General features: G+C 48.2%; 1 pseudogene; it reads left to right on the forward strand.

The window, feature by feature from the left end:
• The first annotated feature begins 2,564 nt into the window (after window positions 1-2,564).
• On the forward strand, window positions 2,565-3,562 carry LOC130496734 (uncharacterized; annotated as a pseudogene).
• The last annotated feature ends 13,708 nt before the right edge of the window (window positions 3,563-17,270 follow it).

A 17,270-nucleotide genomic window follows, 5' to 3' on the forward strand; every position in this document is an offset into this window, starting at 1 on the left:
CTGGTCCTGGCCGCCGGGAAACTTCAAAGAGCCCGTTCTCTCAAACCGTGAGGACCCAAAAAACGATCAACATATCAAATCGAATCCCTCGTCGAGACGCACGTGCTGGTCCGTAGCCGCCGGGCGGCTAGCCCCCGTGCTGGCCGTGGCCGCCGGCGGCTAGCGCCCGTGCTGGCTGTGGCCACCGGGCGGCTAGCCCCGTGCTGGCCGTGGCCGCCGGGCGGCTAGCCCCGCGCTGGCCGTGGCCGCCGGCGGCTAGCGCCCGTGCTGGCCGTGGCCGCCGGGCGGCTAGCCCCGTGCTGGCCATGGCTGCCGGCGGCTAGCGCCCGTGCTGGCCGTGGCCGCCGGGCGGCTAGCCCCGTGCTGGCCGTGGCCGCCGGCGGCTAGCACCCGTGCTGGCCGTGGCCGCCGGGCGGCTAGCCCCGTGCTGGCCGTGGCCGCCGGCGGCTAGCGCCCGTGCTGGCCATGGCCGCCGGGCGGCTAGCCCCGTGCTGGCTCGGATCGTCGGATGACAAGCTTCCGTGCATAAGTCCCAGGCCCCGGCCGTCAGAAGTCTGCACTTCGAGTCTTTCCCAAGTCCTCGCAGGACGAATCATTGAGATTCCGCGTACGAAACTCCGGTTCTTACTCTAAACTAAAACCGTCGGAAACACTTCGGAAACTCGTAAGATATCAACCGGAAGGAAGATCTTAAATTCTTCGTACGAAACAGCGATGGTTATCTTAAGACACCCACTCATCTCAACTCTACGAACGAATGAAGAACTTCCGAAGAAATCATAGAAAACAACGGAAGTCCTAGAGACGGCCCGAAAGGGACCAAACGCGATCGGACAGTCCGTTTACGATTATCTAAGATAGATACGACGATTAACGTTTATCTTTACGTAACAAGATAAATGCTAAATTTCCGGAAGGATAAATGTCAAGTTTCCCGAAGATAAATGTCAAGTTTCCCGATAAACATGGATGCCGACGAAAATGGAAAAAAGCCCGCCTTGCGGCCCAGAAGGAGAATAGACCGTCATAAGAAGGAGTATATAAAGGAGCTTTGGGAGAGGAAGAAGGGGAAGAGCGAAAATCATTAAGAGAGAGAGAAATCCGAGATTGGAGACCTAGAGAGCTCCTGTTAGGTTAAGAACTTAGAATTCAGGCGGTAGACTAGCAAGGTAGGACCTAGAACGTCCGGCCGCCTCTCATTCTATTTTTCATCTTGTCCGCAGGCTCCTGTCTCTCTCGGAAGGATCTAACAATCCTTTTACTTAGAGTTCCGCACATAGAAACCCTAGGCATTATTCTCGACATGCCCATTTCTATGACTAACGCTCGTACTAGACGAACTCCGCCAGGCAGTTCGATCTCTTGTTCAAACCCTTCCAACTGAACTACGTCCGACTTGATCCTCGAAAGGGGTACGTAGGCAGCCTTCCTTAAGGTCCAGTCCCAAATCTCAATAAAACCTTTCCGCATTTATCTGATCACTTGTCGTTGGTTGTCGCAGAGAATCCGAACCTTCAGGGAAAGTTAGGTTTACTTAGCTTTCCTCCGTTTTACTTAATCAAAATCGACAGTGCGAATTTCGGTTCCCACAGCAACCAGCTTCTGATCCGTTCCGGTCATCCAGTTCGCGATCCGACTCGTTCCAGCTCTCGGTGGTCCGGTTCTACATATCAATGCTTAGGTAAAATTCATAAATCCTACGAACCCATAATTGAATTGGTCAATTGATAAAGATTGAACCCTAAAATTGAAATCTCTTTCCCTAATGAAAACCCTAAGTCAATTGATCCCAAAAACTCTTTCTTGAGTAAATTGTAGCTCTCAAGTCCGATAGAGATTGTTTTAAACAATTAAACTCAAACCCTTAAAAAGTTTTGAATCTCAAAAATCCCTGTGATCATCCCAATCTTTATGATCATATCGTGTCCTTAATCCCCTTGATCAAATCGAAAAACCCTAGAAATTGATCAACCCCTAAAACTTAAATTTGATCAATTTCTTAATTTAAAGTATTGAAACTGATTGCTTGTTTTAATTGCTTAAAATCGAATTTGATTGTTTTTAAATTCCAAAGCCGTGTGAAAACTTTCAAATTAGTATTATGATTCTATTTTGAAAAGTTATAATTGGTTTTTCTAAACAACAATAGGTTGACAATTGGATTTTATCAAGATCGATTTTATAAAACCCTAATCCAATTTTTGATTGCTTGTTTGGTTAATTATTTAAACCGATTGTTATTATAGAGAGATAAACCCTAATTTAATCCGATTAGGTTGATATGCTAGGAGTACCATGATCATTAGGTTGCTAGAGAGAATCGATTTTAGAAACCATTATAAATCGGCTACATCATGAAAACACTTAAAATCGTTTTGCTAAGTTATGAATCCGGTTTGCATGGCATGCATCATTAAATATATTGTATGCATCATATAGTTATTAAAACATCATCTAAATACTTATTAGAAATTTTTTTTTCTGGTCCTTCTGACATAAAGAATTTATATCAAGCTATATAAAGCTATAAAATTTTCTAAAAGTATATATATGTTTGTTTTCAGATGTCGAAAATCAATAACCTTGAATATGCTGCCCTTAATCTATCTGGAGACAATTATCTCCAATGGGCATTGGATACAGAGATCATCCTAAAGTCTAAGGATCTCGGTGAATGTATTACCGAGAACAACAAAGCTACTGAAAAGGATCAATATAGGGCAATATTAATTAGTCGCCATCACCTGATTGAGAATCTCAAAGATCAGTACTTAACCATTAATAATCCTCTAGACCTTTGGAAAGAGTTGAATCAAAAATATGATCACCAAAGGACGGTGCTCTTACCAAAGGCTAGACACGAATGGAAAAACCTCAGGATCCAAGACTTCAATTCTGTGGATCATACAACTCAGCAATGTTTAAGATCCTTTCTATACTTAAACTATGTGGTGAGGATATAACGGAGGAAGATATGCTTGAAAAGACTTTCTCCACCTTCCACACAAGTAATGTGTTGCTACAGCAACAATACCGTGCAAAAGAATTCAAGACTTATGCGAGCTTGATTTCATGCTTATTACTTGCTGAGCAAAACAATGAGTTACTGATGATAAATAGTGAGATGAGACCTCCAGGTGCCACACCTTTACCTGAAGCCGAGAAAGAGGCTAATCACGTCCAATCCCACAGCCATAGGCGTGGAAGATTTAATGGACAGGGCCGTGGTCAATACAATTCAGGCCGCGGACAAGGCAGTCAATCTGGTCGAGACCAGAACCAAAGACGCTCGTTTAGACGAGGTCATGGTCGAGGCTGCGGGTCTTCATTCATACCGCAGCATTCAAACAACTCGACCAAATCTGTATGCCATCGGTGTGGAATGAGTAACCATTGGGCAAAGACTTGTAGGACTCCCAAGCATCTAGTTGAGCTATACCAAGAAAGTATGAAAGGGAAGAATCCTGAAGACCATATGGTGATCCATGATAATGAAAACGATTTCGATCATGAAAAAGATGATCTTATGGGTTATGAAACTTCAGATGTTCTAAAGGATTGAATTTGACATTCTGATTTTTGTGTTTTATAATTTGGTGTTTGATTTTTCGTCCTCATTTTAAATTAAAAGTGTTTCTTTGAATTTATTATATGAATGAAACATTTATATTAAAATCTTATCTCTGAAATTTCCGAAAATTATATCTATAAATCTGAAATTAATGATATAATAAAATATATAATAAATCCTCTAAAATTTCTTCATTCTAAAGAATGAATGAATGGTTTCATAGTGAAACCATGAGAAAAGGAAAAGAGTTCCTTAATTGTCCAAAGAGATAAGAGATAAGAGATAAGAGATAAAATTGCGGGTATGCGGCCAGATATGTATAAGGGCAAGCATTCAGATGCTTTATATTCACCTAGAGAAACCCATTGAGATTATAAAATATAAGAATGGTTTCCACAATGATATAATGGGCAAAGGAAACAAAAGGTTCCTTCAAAAGTTTTGAAAATCGCCCAAGGCCATACCTGCATTCTCTACTGATCAAGACTATGCTAACGATCAGTATGATAAGAGGCAAGAGCCATGGTAACCAGATTGGTATACCCCACGAAACTTACACACTTTATGGCATGACCGGATTAGCCATCCTGGTCTAAACTGATGCAAAGATTGATATTGCAAAATGCACAAAGAGTTATCCCATAGAATCTCACGTTGTGTAAAATGTACACAAGGGAAACTCATTAGGCTATAATGTCTCAAGCATTCAAAAGATTATAGCATGTTCATGAGGGGGAGAAATGACAAACCCGTGTGGTCCATGACCATACTATAAACATGAATATGACAGCTTGGCTGTACAGGCCATTACCTATATGGTTCAGACTCTAAAGTCTATAAGCTTGGGGACATCATGAAATTTAAATGTATAAGGTTAATATGCATCAGGCCATATAATATAAGTGAGCATAGATATTCCCATCTCAGATTGAATACGGGTCATGAGCCAGACATAAATCATCTGATATATGGTGTTTTTCACATCATTGTATATATGTTTTCATTTGTTTCAAGTCACTAATTCGTGTCAGTCTAGTCCTTTTTGACCTTTTACAGGTCTGGAGTTAGTAGAAGAGAGAAGAGAAGGTGCCTGATGAAAAGATGTCCTTTTGGAGCAATCCTGCGGAGAACACTCAAGTAGAACAGTCCCGAGACTGTTCTCTCTCAAGCGGAACAAGCAGACGGAGTGATCCGGAGATTGTTCCCGACGAATATGGAAACTCTTTATTTCGGGAATTAAAGTCCTGTTGCCCTAATCTCTTTTCTTCTGATTGGCGCCTCCATATAAAACGCCATCTATCTTTTTACTATTTTCTTACGCTAGTTTTTACAAGAGAACACTGTGAATTGCGATCTGCAACTTGTAAGGGAGAAGAATCCATCCTCTCATAGAGAAGATCATCTGAACCCTATTGTTTTCTACTCTGTTCTTATGCAATTTTATTCAGGATTTATGTCTTTGATTCTTTGCACCATGATCGAGTAGTAGCCTTGCTCGCCTAGGGTTTTTAGGGTGTTGAGACATGAGCTAAACATAGATAAGCGATCCATAATTGATCTTCATTGATACTGTTCTTACTGCTTTCATTAACCTGATCACTTGATGTTAGATCACTAGTTCATCGCCTAGTTAACCGCTTAGGAGATAACTTGATTTGTATTGAATGAGCTTAGTATCCCTAATCAGCGAAAGTAGATATTAGGTTGGTAAGTGAACTGATCGGACCTGTTCTCTAAAGCTTGCAATCTATCCTCATCCCAACGACAGTTAGGTGGTGAGATCGATCTGCAAAGCGATCACTGCCACGACAGTGGAGTGTTCCAGCTGAGTGATCCGAGTTCTAGAAAGCACTTCATTGCGCTTGAATAATTGTTTGGCTTCAATTCAACACCCAATGAAATACCCTAGGCTAGCTCTTGTTTAATTGAATCAATCTCGTGTTTTATTTGCTTGTTTACTATCGTCACTTTATAACCAAATCTATATCTTCATCTTAGCTTGGTTTCGGAACTTATAGAACTAGAGTGTAGACTGGTCCTCTGGATTTGAATCTCAAGTACTACAATTGCAACTGTTAACTTGGCAGTAGCAAGGATTCATTTTTAGTGTATCAAGTTTTTACGCCGTTGCCGGGGACCAGATTTTTTACTTCTAATTTTTGCTTTGATATCTAGTCTAAGATATCTAACTCGTGTTTATTTCTTTGTTTCAGCTGATGATCCAGGTGCATGACCAGTAGACATACTCGGAGCAACGCACAAGGACCATTGCATCAGCTTAACAACGAAGAACTAGCGAGATTGGAACGACAGAACCGTCAACAGCCGAGATCTACGAACACCAACATGGGTGATCACCAGGATGATCTCACTGCTGCGTTTGCACTCATGCAACAGCAGATGCAGCAGACGCAGCAAACGGTCCAAGCGCAGCAAGCTGCTGCTGAGCAAGCTGCTCTGAATGCTGCGAACCAGCAGAACCAACCGGAGGAAGTTGTCCAGATCGGCCAGAGAAACTTACTGCACAATCTGCCTGCTACGCGATCTGCCATCAACCCTCCACCATGCACTAGGCAAGACTTCGAGATCAAGCCAGCCTTGATAAGTCTAGTGCAAAGGACGATCTTCAATGGACTTCCTGCTGAGATACCGATGGACCACATCGAGCACTTTGAGAAGATGTGTGGTTTCACTAAAGCGAATGGAGTACCACCCGATTACATCAAGTGTACTATGTTCCCTTTCTCTCTTGATGGGAAAGCTGCTCGCTGGCTTGATTCCCTACCCACGGGATCACTCACCACTTGGGAACAAGTCCGAGAGGCCTTCTTAAGCCACTTCTACACGAAATCAAAGACGGCAGCTCTGAGACAGAAGATCGTGACCTTCAAACAGTTGGTGGACGAGCCGTTATGCGATGCATGGGAGCGATTCAACGTCTACCGCAGAGAGTGCCAGCATCAAGGTTTTGAGGTTTTGAGGAAGACTATCTGCTGGGAGTGTTCTACGATGGAGTAGGCTGGGAGTACCAGAACGCTTTGAACTCAGCCAGTAAGGGAGATTTCATGACCCAGTCCACTCAAGGTGCCTTCGAGTTGATTGAAAACATGGCCTCAAGCTCAGATGATAATAACCGCGAGACTGATCGCACTCAGAAGGTGAAAAGCATCGATAACAGCAAGATTGATGAGCTCTCTGCCAAGGTCGATCAGCTGATTAAGAGCAACCAGAACCAGGTCTTCATCATGGAAGAATCCCCTCAGGATAAAGCAACCGCGGATGGCACATCAGAGGCAGATCAGTCAGCTGAGGATCAACATGAAGTGAGCTATGTGAATGGGCAAGGATGGCAGTTCAAGAACTATCACCCAAACCCTAACGTGAGGAACAATCCCCACCTGTTCAATGCCCCTAAACCAGACGATAAAGCTCAAGGAAATCAGGGTCAGAACAGTGGATACCAAAGGCCTTATGGCAATCAAGGAAGAACCTTTGTCCTCAACCCAACTCAGAATGCCCAGTTCCACAGCCAGAAATAGCCGGTTAATCAGTAGGTTGCACAACCGGCTCAGACTGCTCCGCACGATGACATGAAGAGCCTCGCCAATATGATGAGCCAGCTGCTCCAAGGACAGCAGATCCAGGGGAAAGCACTGAACCAGGTCACAAACGACATCAACACCAGGATGAATCATATGTTCAATGACCTGAGTGCCAAGTATGACAATGTCTCAAGCCATATGAGACAGATGGATATTCAGATTGCTCAGACTGCTGAGAGTGTGAAGAGACAACAAGGAACTCTCCCTGGAAAAACAGACAAGAACCCCAAGGAGTGCAATGCGGTAGGTCTAAGGAGTGGAAAGCAACTGCCTGATCTGGACCCCAGGAGATTCACATCGGCTGAGAAAGGGAAGCAGAAGGAGTCGGATCAGTCACCTAAAGCTGTAGCCACAGATGAGGAAGAGGCAGAACAACCCACTGAGACTGTTCCGGCTGAAGCAGAGAGACCCGCTGGGGTTGTTCCACCGACTGCAGCACCTTCTCCTGCTCGTCAGTATGTACCAAAAGTACCCTACCCTGTTCCAGCTAAGGCTACACGCAAGGATAAGGAAAAGATGAAGTGCAGGAAGATGCTGGAAGACCTAACTGTCAAGCTCCCTCTAATGAGTGTGATCCAGATGATACCATCCATGCGTAGCTTTGTTAAGGGACTGATCTCTGGGAAGATATCTGATGACAGCGAGTTCATGATTGTCTCTAAGGAGTGCAGTGCGGTGCTCCAGAATAGAAGGATCAAGAAGTTGGGTGATCCGGGAAAATTTGTCCTCTCGGTTCAGATTGGGAGAACAGTTTCTTCATGCTCACTGGTCGATCTAGGGTCAAGCATAAACCTCATGCCATATACTGTGGCTAAGCGCCTTGGGTACACGGACTTCAAACCTACCAGGATGTCCCTAGTGTTTGCTGATCGATCTGTGAAATCTCCAGTTGGAATCCTCGAAGATCTTCAAGTTCTGGTTGGGAACACACTTGTTCCTGCCGATTTTGTTGTTCTGGAAGTCCAGGAAGATTCCAATGATCCCCTGATCCTAGGCAGACCATTCCTCTGCACTGTTGGAGCTATCATTGATGTCCGACAGGGGAAGATTGATCTCCACCTTGAAGATACTGTGATGAAGTTTGAGATGGATCAGATGCTGAAGAAACCGATGCTGGATGGACAAACCTTCACTGTCCAAGAAGATGGTGATCCGCTAGAGCCGCATGAGGGAATGATCGAGGAGATTCTCACCGAGGATCCACTTGAACTCGCCTTAGTCAGAGCTGAAGCCGAGCAGAGCTTAGAGAGTGTTGATGCTGATGCCTATGCCAAATTCCTGGATTCAGCCAGGAGTATTGAGAGAATGGTGGCAAATCTAAGTCTGGGGGAGAACAGTGAGTCCATCAAATCGACTGGAACAACCGCACCTCAGAACCCGTCTGTTCCGGCAGCTCAGGTCGATGACTCATGGAGCGAGCTGAAAGCTCCAAAGGTATGTTGGGGTCAAAATCGGTCAAGACGAAATCGATGTCCGAAAGTCTCGGAAAAATATGAAAAATGTTAGAGCAACCTCGAGAGACTAATTGTTAATCGAGAAACCTCGGGAAAATATTAAGTTCGAGATTAATCATCTCGAAATCAACTGCTAGAAACACTTTCTACACAAGGAAAAGCCCACGGAAAACTAAAAACGCAAAAATACGCACAAACCGAAGGAAACGAGCAGCCGACTCCGGTCATTGCCGTGGCCGCCGGGCGGCTAGCCCCGTGCTGGCCGTGGCCGCCGGCGGCTAGCGCCCGTGCTGGCCGTGGCCGCCGGGCGGCTAGCCCCGTGCTGGCCGTGGCCGCCGGCGGCTAGCGCCCGTGCTGGCCGTGGTCGCCGGGCGGCTAGCCCCGTGCTGGCCGTGGCCGCCGGCGGCTAGCGCCCGTGCTGGCCGTGGCCGCCGGGCGGCTGGCCGTGGCCGCCGGCGGCTAGCGCCCGTGCTGGCCGTGGCCGCCGGCGGCTAGCGCCCGTGCTGGCCGTGGCCGCCGGGCGGCTAGCCCGGTGCTGGCCGTGGCCGCCGGCGGCTAGCGCCCGTGCTGGCCGTGGTCGCCGGGCGGCTAGCCCCGCGCTGGCTCGGGTCGTCGGACGGCTAGTCTTCGTGCATAAGTTATAGGCCTCCGGGTCGCCAGAAATCCGTGTTTTGCAACTTTCCGAGATCCCGCAAACAAAACTCCTTTTCCTGCTCCAAGACTCCAAAGAACCCGTAAGACGTCAACAGACAGGAAGACTTCGTATAAAACGGTGATGGTTATCTTAAAACACCATGTGCCTCAGCAATGGATCGAAGATCTTCCGAAAGACTCGACATCCAAGTAGGAGCATTCTTTCAAAAGAAAATCGTAGAAAACAGCGGAAGATCGGAAGACGGCCCGAAAGGGACTAAACCCGATCGAACACCCGTTTACGATTTTCTAAAAGGATAGATACGACGGTTTACAATTATCTCCGCATGGCAAGATAAATGTTAAACTTCCGAAAAGATAAAATGTCAACTTTCCGAAAAGGTAAATGTCAACTTTCCCGATAAACGCGAAAGCCGACGAAAATGGAAAAAGTCCAGCCCGCGGCAGACTCAGCCCATCAAGAATAGACCGTCATATGGGAGTATATAAGCAAAGCTAGGAGCAGAGGAAGGGGGATCCGAAATCAGAAGAAAGAAACCACTCCAGAGCAATTTAGAACTTAGGCGCTTATTTCCTTTTTTAGCGAGCTGCGACTCAACTAGGTTAGATCTAGGTTTCGAAGACTAGCGACGATCGACAGCTCTTGCGGCCGAGATCTCGACCTGTTGTCCAAACGCTCTCCGCAGATTCGGAAATAAGATTCTTTCTTTTTGCTCTATTTATTTTACGCATTTATTCTCGAATTAGACTTGTCTTAACTTTGTCGTGCGTGGCCCAGCAGATAGCCGGGATCCTCGGGGAAAACTAGGTCAACTTAGTTTTCCTACGTTTTAACTTAACTAAAATCGACAGTGCGAATTTCGGTTCCCACAGTTTGGCGCTAGAAGGAGGGGGATTCACGGTTTATCTTTCTCGCAACTACGCATGCCCAGTTAAGCATGTCTGTTGACGCGGAAAAAGACAAGCAAATGCACGACGAATCAGCCGTCGATGCCAACGCTGAGAAGACTCCTGCCAGAAACGTATCGACGGTCACTGCCGAGGCAAACACCGCGATGCTGGACCAGGTGAAGGAACTGTTCGCCACCGCCCAGAAACGGTCGGAAGAACAAGAGAAACTAATGGCTTCACTCGCTAAACAGGTCAATACCTTAACAGCGAAAAGCAAACTCCCGCGCGGATCCACCAAGGTGAGACGTGTCAGGAGGCTCGACTTCGGAACTCCCGGAGACCAAGAAAAAGATGCCCCGAGAAAATCCCCGGAACTCGTCCCTGACGATACCGCTCCGATGGGGCAGAAGAAAACGACAGGCAACCTTCCACCTCCCGCAAGGGACAACGAAGGAGACGACGTCGAAAGGATCAATCTGGATGTCAGCGATCAATCGGATCCGTCCGACGAAGACGCCGACATCCACCACAGAAGGACCCGAAGTCAGTCAGCTCGACTGGCGGCAGCCTTCGAAAAACCCATGACAGAAGAGGAAGAAGACCTCTACTGGTCGGAGCAAGAAAGGTTGGCTGAGGACCAGACTCGGGCCTATCGCCGCCAACGTAGACAGAGGAGCGCGAACGGCGCCAACGAAATCCACGATTTGCGCGAGTACATCGCCAAAACTGCAGCCGAGGTGAAAGCGGTAAAATCGCAGATTCACCACGCGACCAGCACTGCCCCCGAGATCGACCTGCTCCTCGAGGAGTCGAGAAAAACTCCGTTCACCTCTCGAATCACGGAGGCACGAGTCTCAGATCCTGGGAAAATAAAGCTTCCCACCTACGATGGAACCACAGACCCAAAAGCACATCTGCAGTCTTTCCAGATTGCGATGGCAAGGTCTAAACTTCCGGAGCGGGAAAAGGACGTCGGCTGCTGTCTCCTATTCGTCGAGAACCTCAGAGGTGCTGCGCTCGAGTGGTTCTCCCACTTGAAAAGAAACTCCATCGGAAGTTTCCGCCAACTTGCTTCGGCTTTTCTGAAGCAATTCTCCATGTTCATGGACAGGGAAACTTCCGACGTAGACCTTTGGAGTCTAATTCAAAAGGAAGACGAACCGCTCCGCGACTACATAAGGAGGTTCAAACTCGTGATGTCCAGGGTAACAGGCCTCAGCGACAGAGTCGCCATCGACGCCCTGAGGAAAAACCTCTGGTACAAATCGAAATTCCGAAAGTGGATTTCTCTGGAAAGGCCACGCACCATCCAGGACACTCTCCACAAGGCAACGGATTTCATCATCATGGAAGAAGAGATGAAAATCCTAGCGCAAAAGCATGGACCGCCGAAAGCGTCCGGCAAGAAGAAAACCTCTCGTAACGACAAGTACGTCCATCACGAAGGGGAAGACGTCCAAGGCGAACATAACTACGCCGTTAATTCCGAACAAGGGAGGACCGCCGGAAACACCTGGACGCGGAACTCGTACAAGGACAATTCCAGCTGCGAGTTCCATCAGACGAGAGGTCACTCCACCGCCAACTGCAAAGTCCTCGGCGCTAGACTCATTATGAAGCTGCTCGACGGCAAACTAGCAACGGTCAAGAGCATGAAAGACCTGATCCTAGATTCTGACCGTCCGCCAAAGACCGACGGAGCCAATCCCGAGAATAACGCTCCTGGAACTCAATCGGGCGAAAAACGCGAACGGAGACAAGACGGCGAAGGAAACAACAACAACCGCCAAAGGATCAACATGGTCATCGGAGGATCGCATTTTTACCAGGACTCCGTTTCGTCGATCAAAGCCTACGGACGGAAGGCCGAGACAAGCCCCGGATGGTGTCCAGAGGACGACGTTCCCAGTCACGCAATCACCTTCGAGGAACAGGATACGACCGGACTCGATAAACCCCACTACGATCCTCTGGTCATCGACTTGGTGATTCAGGATCTCGAAGTCGGCCGCATCCTCATCGATACAGGGAGCACGGTCAACATCATGTTCCGCGACACTCTGCAGAGGATGAACATACCCCTCGGAGAAGTCATCCCAGAACCAAGACCATTAACTGGATTCTCGGGCGTCACGTCCATGACCCTCGGAAAAATCAGACTCCCGGTCATGGCTAAAGAAGTCACGAAGATCGTCGAATTCGCGGTAGTGGATAACCCGGCTATCTATAACGCCATAATGGGAACTCCTTGGATAAATGCCATGAAGGCAGTCCCGTCCACTTACCATCTCGGCGTCAAGTTTCCAACACCAACTGGAACAGCGGTAATCTGGGGAAGCCAAAAACAGTCGCGACTCTGCTTCCTAGCCGAACATAAACTTCGCAGCAATCGGAACGCCCCAGTAGCTAACCCGAAGCGAACCAAGAAGAACCTGAGTATTTCCGAGAACTCAGCAAAAACAACTCGGATTTGTCCGAACAGGCCACGACTCAGGACAGCGGGAAAATCCGCGAGTCCATCGCCGAGAAAACGGATGACCTAACTCCCAAGGCGACCGCCGACTTAGCCGAAACAGTCAAGGCGCCGGAAATCGTGGAGTAGTAGCAACCGCGACAGAAACAGAACTACGAGATGGCTTGATCCTCGCAAGAGGTACGTAGGCAGCTCGTCGCAACCCGACGAGTTCAGCTATCCCCCTCGCCAAAAAGGGGGGGGGGGGGGAAGATGGGGACAGACATCCTTGTACTCCCGCAAAAACGCTTTTCGCATGTAATCTACATTATTAATTATAAATTCTTTTGATTCAAACGCTTACTCAACGCGTAAACACTAAGGAAAACGAAAATCATATCTTTGAGGAACGCGAGACGTCGTTAGTTCCCGAAAAGTCTTGATTCTCCATTCTCCTCCAAACAGTCCATCCGCGACTCTAAAAACTCCACCAAACAGTCCATCCGCGACTCTAAAATTCGCTTCCGTCGATTGGCCCCGACGGAAAAATATAGAAACGTTTCACTCAATCAAATTCGTAGTCCGGCTTCTAACGGAGTCCTTTTGCATCCGACAAGGATATCATAGCGCGCTATACAAAAAATCCAAATTTTGGTTAGCTCTTCGTAAAGGAAGTAGCTCGACTCGTATCCAAACGAATCATATAAGCCGATAAGCACTTCGCAGATTCTAGAACGGTACGAGTCAGGTCGAAATCGCAAACAAGCAAAACGAAAGCCGATTTGTCATCGCACAGCTTTAGTCCGAAAGTAGACCTAGGTCTTGCCCTAAACCCGGCCTTGCTGGTATCTAAGACATCTCATAGGCATAAGTATCCAGGATACGAGATCCCAAAATTTGCCTCTTATCGCTTACAAACCTAACGTTCGCTACAAAGTGACCTACGGACCTAGCGACAAAAAAAAGAGATTGAATGCGAAGTGACTACACGTATTCAGACCCTCTACACTTGACGAAAGTATAAATCAAAACGCATATTTATAAAAAGCATTTATAACAGGGATTCGAAAGCCACCAACGGCCGATCCCGAGAAAATACAAAGTCACACGACCTCCTAAGGGTCGCAACACATACATACAAACGGCCACACTTGGCCTATCACAAATTATAATCAAATGCATAACAGTCGGTTAGAGATATTCCGAACGAAGAGTCGGGCTGGTCGACTTCTTCACCCCCGTCGCCTGCATTTGAACCCTCGCCTACATCCGCCGTATCTTCCGAGACTTGGATAGGATTCCACAGTTCTCGGATTCTCCCTTCGATCGGAGGAACAAAGGATTCGGCGTTGGCACATATTCTCATCGAGCCATCCATCGTGGCAAGTTCGCCGGAAAGAGAGAAGTCCTCGCGCTGCATCTTGTTAAGAGTACCGACCGAACCACGGCACTCGCGAAAATCACCTACAAAGTCCTGAGCCTCTTTGTACGCTTCGAACTCGGTAGAAAAAATTTCGGCCCTTCGGTTCAGCTCGGCGGCAGCTCTTCTCCGTCCGCTCCTTTCCGCACGAACGAGGGCTCGAGCCTGGACCTTGGCTTGCCGGCGATTTTGCTCCTCCACCTCCAACCGATACTTAGCAAATTCCCTTTCCGTTTCCTCCGCTTTGAAACGGGCCAGCCGGGCAGTGCGGAAACTCCCATCGATCGATGCATTCCAAACTCTCACGGCCTGCAAAGAAGCCAAGGTCAAATAAAAAGAAAAGAGGAGTTACTCAAGTTTCAAAAACAAACCTCGTTGACCAAGCGAGCACCCTCCGCGGTCACCTTGTCCCTCTCCTCGTTGTCCAAAGACTCGTCACGGGAAAAGGACGGAGGGAGTTCATCAAAGAAGTCACCCGGGGAGGAGCATCCTGACTCCCTGAGGTAAAGCCAGGATCGTATCTCGGCGGTGCGCCATCTCCCGACGAGGTCTCAAAAGCGATCCCTTTGTCCTTACGAGGCCTCCGCCTCTGCCTTAAAGGGGCAAAAACGTAGGATCTATCATTGACACAGGGCCGCGTACCGCCTCGCGATCGGTGAAGCGCGACCGCCCCTCGAATCCGGTCGAGAGTGAAGGAGTTCCAGGAACAAGGCCTCGACCTAAAAATATCCCTCTTGGTCAAGAGATCGGAAGGAACGTGCGCGAGACACCTGTTCTCTAAAAAAAAAAAAAAAAAAAAAACACGCACGTTCAATACTCGCCTTTCGGATTCTAAGAAAGGGGATGCGACAATCTTACCTCGTTGGTACAACCAGTCCGTCGGGAATAGATGGAGAAAGCCTTCCTCGACAGACTCTCCATCTATCCTCACAAAAAAGAAACGATCAACATGATCCTTGGCGTGCGAGGTAACTCCATTGATTACCGAAAAATTGGTCCTCGCCTTCATGGAGTATACTCCGTTGATGCTCGTCGCCTTAGAGTTCCACAACCCTTCGAAATCAGCAGGGCTAAGGTCCATCCCTAACTCATAACTCAGAATCGCAACGCCAAGCCAACTCTCCAAAGCCGGCACGTTCAGCTGGCTGATTGCGATTCCGAAACGGTCGAGGGCCTGGACAATGATCCCAGGGATTGGGAACCACAATCGGCATTGCGTCAAGAACGCCTCGTAACAAGTAAAGTAACCTTCCGGAGGATGCTCCGAACTCTCATTCCCACGGGGAATGCGAAACACGACTCCCTTCGGAACCTCGTAAAACTCTCGAAGAATTCCGAGATATTCGGGGGATACTTCGCTCGGCGAGTCAATTTCCTTACGCATCCTCAGAGGTCGCCGGGGAATCGGGATCACAGGAAGGGGAGCATCAGAACCAAAGACAGCGTCGCAGTACGCATTCCTGTTGATCTCTGAAACCTCGGGCTTCGAACTTCATCCTCGGCATGAAAACTATCCGAAGACGAGTGAGATTGCCTCCTCGAGGATTTTGATCTTGAAGTCATTCTTTTCTTAAAAAGTAGAGAGAGAATTTGCAAGAGAGAGATTAACTTGAGATTCTTGGGTGAAGTAAGAATGGTAAAAGATTCACAAGTCTTTATAGGCAAAGATTTTACTATTCACCCCGACCTTCGACACGATTTCGTTTCCATACTTTCCTCACGAACCGTACCGCAAGCTAGGACCTACGAACCCTACGGCTCCTAGCTAGCTGGGGGGCTAACTGTTGGGGTCAAAATCGGTCAAGACGAAATCGATGTCCGAAAGTCTCGGAAAAACATGAAAAATGTTAGAGCAACCTCGAGAGACTAATTGTTAATCGAGAAACCTCGGGAAAATATTAAGTTCGAGATTAATCATCTCGAAAAGCCCACGGAAAACTAAAAACGCAAAAACACGCACAAACCGAAGGAAACGAGCAGCCGACTCCGGTCATGGCCGTGGCCGCCGGGCGGCTAGCCCCGTGCTGGCCGTGGCCGCCGGCGGCTAGCGCCCGTGCTGGCCGTGGCCGCCGGGCGGCTAGCCCCGTGCTGGCCGTGGCCGCCGGCGGCTAGCGCCCGTGCTGGCCGTGGTCGCAGGGCGGCTAGCACCCGTGCTGGCCGTGGCCGCCGGCGGCTAGCGCCCGTGCTGGCCGTGGCCGCCGGCGGCTAGCGCCCGTGCTGGCCGTGGCTGCCGGGCGGCTAGCCCCGTGCTGGCCGTGGCCGCCGGGCGGCTAGCCCCGTGCTGGCCGTGGCCGCCGGCGGCTAGCGCCCGTGCTGGCCGTGGTCGCCGGGCGGCTAGCCCCGCGCTGGCTCGGGTCGTCGGACGGCTAGTCTTCGTGCATAAGTTCTAGGCCTCCGGGTCGCCAGAAATCCGTGTTTTGCAACTTTCCGAGATCCCGCAAACAAAACTCCTTTTCCTGCTCCAAGACTCCAAAGAACCCGTAAGACGTCAACAGACAGGAAGACTTCGTATAAAACGGTGATGGTTATCTTAAAACACCATGTGCCTCAGCAATGGATCGAAGATCTTCCGAAAGACTCGACATCCAAGTAGGAGCATTCTTTCAAAAGAAAATCGTAGAAAACAGCGGAAGATCGGAAGACGGCCCGAAAGGGACTAAACCCGATCGAACACCCGTTTACGATTTTCTAAAAGGATAGATACGACGGTTTACAATTATCTCCGCATGGCAAGATCAATGTTAAACTTCCGAAAAGATAAAATGTCAACTTTCCGAAAAGATAAATGTCAACTTTCCCGATAAACGCGAAAGCCGACGAAAATGGGAAAAGTCCAGCCCGCGGCAGACTCAGCCCATCAAGAATAGACCGTCATATGGGAGTATATAAGCAAAGCTAGGAGCAGAGGAAGGGGGATCCGAAATCAGAAGAAAGAAACCACTCCAGAGCAATTTAGAACTTAGGCGCTTATTTCCTTTTTTAGCGAGCTGCGACTCAACTAGGTTAGATCTAGGTTTCGAAGACTAGCGACGATCGACAGCTCTTGCGGCCGAGATCTCGACCTGTTGTCCAAACGCTCTCCGCAGATTCGGAAATAAGATTCTTTCTTTTTGCTCTATTTATTTTACGCATTTATTCTCGAAATAGACTTGTCTTAACTTTGTCGTGCGTGGCCCAGCAGATAGCCGGGATCCTCGGGGAAAACTAGGTCAACTTAGTTTTCCTA

The sequence above is a fragment of the Raphanus sativus genome, chromosome 6, assembly GCF_000801105.2.
Source record: "Raphanus sativus cultivar WK10039 chromosome 6, ASM80110v3, whole genome shotgun sequence".
In the NCBI taxonomy this organism is placed as follows: domain Eukaryota; kingdom Viridiplantae; phylum Streptophyta; class Magnoliopsida; order Brassicales; family Brassicaceae; genus Raphanus; species Raphanus sativus.